A 6,000-nucleotide genomic window follows, 5' to 3' on the forward strand; every position below is an offset into this window, starting at 1 on the left:
AAATAATCCTTCCAGGCCTCAGAACCAAGGTCATCATCACAGCCTGAGGCCCTGAAAAGTATAAAAAAATGTGAATTGGGGAGGAGCAAACTGGGGGAATGTGATTTCATTAGCTGAAGCTGGAACTGGACAATTAACCTCTGATATGCAAATAGACCAAACTTGTATCTGCCTGAAAAGCTCATGACTCTTGTCCATCTTGGCTGTAGCCTCTGCAAGGCTTTTATGCTGCCCAAGGTTTATCTACTAAAGATCTTTAATAAATATTTATTTTATTCTCTTACTCTGTCTAGCCTCTGTTCTAGGTAGGCAGTCCAAAGCATCAGTACCAGAGAACGTCAGAAACATAAAAAAGGTGATGAGAACTGTGAAAAGAATCCAATAGACTTCTTGTAAATACAGAACCTCTTAGAGATAAAAGTCTCTGAGTAAAATGAGAAACTTTTTTCAGTTTCCCTGCATTAATAATTCAAAAAGAAAAAGCAGGTTTTACACAAACACTCATTCTCCCCACTAAAAAACAAATATATTCTGCATTTGCTACCTACAACACAAACAATATGGAGGTAATGTGAATCCTGGATGACTAAATTACACAGTCAGGTGTAACATACTGTGAATTGCTGTACCCACAACATGGAAAAAGCCTTTATATAGAAAACTAAGATTAAGGAAAATAAGTCAGGGAGGTTACCCACAGAACAGCTTAAGACATTTAATGACTGCTGCAATCTTTCCACAAATAATTATGAAGGATTAGCTACAGAATTGTCATTCTGTTTGCAGGTAAAGCTTTTAGGTTTTGGAGACACTAGGACCTGCACAATGTGTTATTTCCCAGCACTATAACTATTACATTCAAATGATATATTGCTTCTCCTGGGAAATATGACTTGGAGGTGTTTCATAGCTACATGTTCAGGCTAGCAACAAGTAGGCATTTGAGCCTTTGTTAGGGAAGAGTGGCACAAAAAACTGTGAATAAAACTGTGAGATTTCATTTGGAAGGGTATGGATATCAATTCCTTAATGGACATGTGCACAAACTATTGTCTGTATTGTCATATACTACATGTATACTCATACACTATAGTCATATACTACATGTAACATATACTATATGTATATGTATATGTATATGTATATGTATATGTATATGTATATGTATATCTATATCTATATCTATATCTATATCTATATCATCTATATCTATATCTATATCTATATCTATATCTATATATCTATATCTATATCTATATCTATATCTATATCTATCTATAAACATGCAGACACAGAGTACCATCAAGGTAACTGAATGAGAAAAACCTATGAAGAATTAATTCTGAAATCCTTAAAGAAAGCCAGTCCTTACTCAGAGATCCCATTCAGTCTCTAACATTCACTTTCCACTCTCCAGGCAACTGAGGCATAACTCCAGTTACTCCCAGTCTCACACAGGAAGGTGAGAAGCAGATGGCTAAATTTATAAAACATGATGTATCATCTATCACATCCCATTTTTCATCTGCAGTGTCCATCTTGCCCATTCACCATGTTCTGTGACTTTGAAGAGACAATGAAGACACTAAACTAAGATTTAAGAATTTTCCCTTCTCTATTCTACTCATGGTATTGGAAGCTAACTTGCACCAGCTGGTGCAAAACTCTTTTACCTTACATGAGTATTAACAACACTAGTGACTTCTTCTTGAACCATGCTTCTCACCGAGTCCTTAAAATGGTTTCACCTCATCTGTGATGACAGAAACATTAATGCAAGATGCTGTAATTAGCCACAAAGAAGAATTGAGACTTCAGGTTGGGTATTTCTAGGTCTGAGATTCTCTTGGACTACTATTACCAAAAAGGTGAGAGGTGTGAAGTTGAGACAAGATTTTGCTTTGCTCTTGCTACTGGGACCACTGCTCAAATAACTTGAAAATTGCTGCTGGTAGCTTGTAGTGAGCATTCAAGAATGACACTTCTGGGTTTTTTTCACCAGAAATATACTTGCAGTGAAGAAAGAGATCAAAACACAAGTGCAAGACAGAGTTTACTAGGGAAGTAAACTGGTGAAAGTATCAGTCCTGCCCATCAGTGTTTGGAAAATGATGGAGACAGGATCCTGAGTCAGTCAGAGTGCTGGCCTTTGGCTGCATTACAAGCAAAATGACAGCTGAAAGAACTTTGAAAATTTATCTTTTGCTGCTTAACTCATACCAGAATACACAAAGAGCCAAACCCAAACAAATGACCAGTATGAAAGTCTTAGAATACATTGTTTCTGAGCAGACAACTAAAATTTTTACTCTGTGGCAGAGACAATTCTGCACTCTTAGGAAAACTGCTGGATACTCAGAGAAAGCTAGTCATAAAGAGAGACAGATCATTGCTAATGTTTAAACACATCCTAGCCCTTGTATAAAATACACACAACAAAATCAACTCAAAGTGTTCCAGTATCAGTTCAATAAAGTTGTCTTTTCCTTTTCAATCAATTCTTTACATATCCACATAGAACTGAGCTTCCAAGCTCAGTTTTACTCACAATTCAACATCTGCCTTTTTATACACTTCCATACCTATAATTGGCACACTTTCAAGCTCCTAGTCTTTTCTTGAAGTAGAGGTTAATCTTCCTTAGAAACTTGGCTTTTATTCTTGGAAACTTGCCTTTTATTCCTGTTTAATTTTGCTCAAGGAAGTTCTTTTGCATTTCACAAAAGCGTTTCATGAAACTGCTTCGGAAATCAAGTGGTGATGCTCAGAGCATATTATATTTGAACAACAGAAAAACCTTCAGAAATATGTATATATTCCTCCCCCCCCCCAGAAAAAAAATCTCAATTGTTTTTGCTTTTTAGGCTAGCAGTTTTCAAAATGTCAAAAATTGTTGCTGTCCTATCCTGATTTCATCTAGATGCTGGTAATTCTCTCCCTAGTAGCTGCTGTAACCTGTAATGGTGTGGACTTAGAATGAGAATAATGCTGATAACACACTGATGTTTCTAACTGGTGCTAAATAGTGCTTACACTAAGTCAAAGCCTTTTCTGCTTCTCCCATGGCCCCACCAGCCAGTGGGTTGAGGGGAACAAGAAGCTGGGAAAGGGCACAGCTGGCCACAACTGGATATCCCACACCATGGGATTTTTTGCTCAGTATATAAACTGTGAGGAAATCTGGCTGAGGGGAACACTGCTCAGGAACTGGCTGGGCATCAGTTTGCAGGGAATAAGTAATTTCTTTGTGCATCACTTGTTTTCTGTATTCTAATTCTGTTATTATTATCATCATCATCATCATTATAATCTCTTATTTTTCAGTCCTATTAAATTGTCTTTATCTCAATACAAGAATTTTATTTTTTTTCTTAAATTCTCTCCCCCATCCCACCAGGGCTGTGTGGCAATTAGCTCTCTGCTGGGTTAAACTATGACAATTGGTTACTGCTACAGAAGCACAGGAGAGATGATACACACAGGCCTTATTGACATTTATAAACATAAACAGATACAGCAGTAGGAGCAGCTTTTGTAGCTCTTTTCCCTACATTTAGAAAATTCCATCTTATGAATGTAATGAATGCAATAAATTCATAAACGTCAGGGGTTCCTTTAGTGAGTAGGAGACTGTTGCTCTGGTTTGTGGATCCCAGGCAAATTCACTTTAACCATTCTGAAATTAAATAACACAGGAAAAGACATTAGTTTAAATTAAAGCCAGAGCTAAATTCATATACCTTGTCCTGAAATTTTTGTGTGTTTGCTGGATGAAAAGGAAATTCTCACATTTTGTTTCATGGTTGTCAGATTTAGTGAGTAATTAGCAGAACAAAGTGTAAAAAGAGAACAGGAGTACAAAGCAAGATTAAGGCATGCTACCTGCTTAAACCCTCAAACATTGTAGAGCCAGGATGCCACCAAACAGCCAGGCTGGATGACCAGGGTGACTGAGAGGAAAATACCATTAATAAGAAAAAAAAAAAAAAAAAAAAAAAAAAAAGGCTTTCTCATCTGCTGCAGACTAGATCTGCTCTGCTTCTGGAGCATTAATGGAATAGGAGAGAAGCAGACCTGAGCAATTTGGATGCTATTTGTGTAGCTGAATGGGAGACATCAAGCCTCTAGGAATCAGTTCCCTGGGCAGCTTGCAGCCAGGAGAATTTGCACTTCACCCTCTACTTCCACAAGGAGGGAGGCTGAACTATTCTTTTAGTACATAATAAAAGCAGAGACACTGGCATGCCAAACACGTCCAAAGGCCTGAGCTGGGGTGATTACTGCAGCTAGCCTTTCACCCTTGCCTGGGCTTAAAGAGTCTCAATGTGTGTGAGTTTAGTTATTAAACTGATAACTTGTAAAATGGTAGCTTATAAAAATCTGTAACAACATGGAAGATACTTATATATATATATTCACTTTCAATGGGATCTATTAAAAACATAGGTCTTAGAAACCTTTAAAATCTATTTAAAATCACATAAAACCTCTTACAAATCACCTTTGCCCCTCTAATACACAGATAGGAGTGCCAAGATTATAACATCCAGATAGACAGATGTAGAAACAGCTGACTGGTAAATTCACACCTGGTTTCTTGACTTTTTTCTGTTGGGGGGGAAGGACAAAAAACAAAGAAAAAATTCTGACTATCTGATAGAGGATAGAGGATATAGGATAGAGGATAGAGGATAGAGGATAGAGGATAGAGGATAGAGGATAGAGGATAGAGGATAGAGATGAGATTGGAGTTCACAAGGCACAAATTCACAGATTTCTATTCTCTTTCACTACAGCCTAAAACATTAACATGATATTGGGTGTCTGAAAGATTTTTCCCTAAAAGTGTACAATCAGCACATACAATCAATATAAACTCAAACTCACTACATGTCTGGACCTGAGATGACACTGGAAAATAGCCAGCCAATTTAGGAGTATACATTATAGGAATTATGAAAAATAATTTTCAATGGAAAAGAGTTCATTTCTGGAGCAAATGCAATGTAGACAAGCAAAATACAAGCATCTTATTTTTCCCCTTTCTATACCTGCAGGTTTTATACAGCACACAGAGAAGTCAAGGAGGCAAAATGCTGAGGGGAGGTAAGAAATAAATACAACCAAAACTGGTTATGCTTCTGACAAACAGCCCTCCTCTCACCCCTGGAAAGCAGAAGTGGTCTCCAACTTTACTGAAACTAAATCTCATGAGATCCATTATTCCATCTGAAACACAAAGCATGTGTTAGCACTAAATAATTCCTATGAAATCTGAACTATATAATTCATCCTATATGGCCTCCTTCCCTGGGGATTTTTATTTCATTAATGAAAAACAAAACTCTTGTTTTAAAAAAATTACACTGTTCAGCACTTCCACTTGAAAAATGCCTTGATCTTAAAGAAAGCAACCTCATCAGTTTAATGACTGTTTGTTGATTACTTTCCATTAAAATGGACAAAAAATATGGCTTTGTGAGAGGCAATTTAACCTTTCAATTAAAATACACCTTCTTGTCACTCCCCCATCTTGGTCTCTTTATTCCATTCCCTTTCAGATATTTATTATTCACCTCCTTTCTGCTCTGATCTGAAAGCTTTTACCAAGGCATAGTCTGATGGAAAACAAAGCCTGGTTTCATCCCAGGTGCAGAGGGGACTGTGACAAACAGTCCCACTGCCTCAGCTCCCAGTCTCATGGGTAATGCACACTTATCAGAAGGAAAGACAGCAGCTCATAAACTGAAGAGGGGACATTAGCATCGCATTTTGTGCCTCTTTCTCCTGTAAACCAGTTGCCCTTAGGGAAAACACTTCCATCAGAGACAAGTAGCTCAGTACTGCTCTCTGCTGCTTGTTCCAGCTTTTGCAGCTGCAGCTTTAGACTGTCTTGAGAAGAGAAATCCATCAGGTGTAGGGAAAAAGCAGAAGGTGATAACTTTAAGTGCTTAATTCTATGGTTAAATTAAATTCAAGCCCTCTTCCCATTCACTCCTT

The 6,000-nt window shown here is 37.5% G+C and overlaps 1 long non-coding RNA gene across 1 annotated transcript in view; it reads left to right on the forward strand.

Moving 5' to 3' along the window:
• Positions 1 to 5,098, forward strand: part of LOC130258971 (uncharacterized) — a 54,785-nt gene extending 49,687 nt beyond the window's left edge. The window contains exon 4 of the long non-coding RNA XR_008841564.1: positions 5,058 to 5,098. This is a non-coding gene — a long non-coding RNA (uncharacterized LOC130258971). The remainder of the gene's footprint in view (positions 1 to 5,057) is intronic.
• Positions 5,099 to 6,000: the final 902 nt, after the last annotated feature.

This window comes from Oenanthe melanoleuca, chromosome 1 (assembly GCF_029582105.1).
Source record: "Oenanthe melanoleuca isolate GR-GAL-2019-014 chromosome 1, OMel1.0, whole genome shotgun sequence".
NCBI lineage: Eukaryota > Metazoa > Chordata > Aves > Passeriformes > Muscicapidae > Oenanthe > Oenanthe melanoleuca.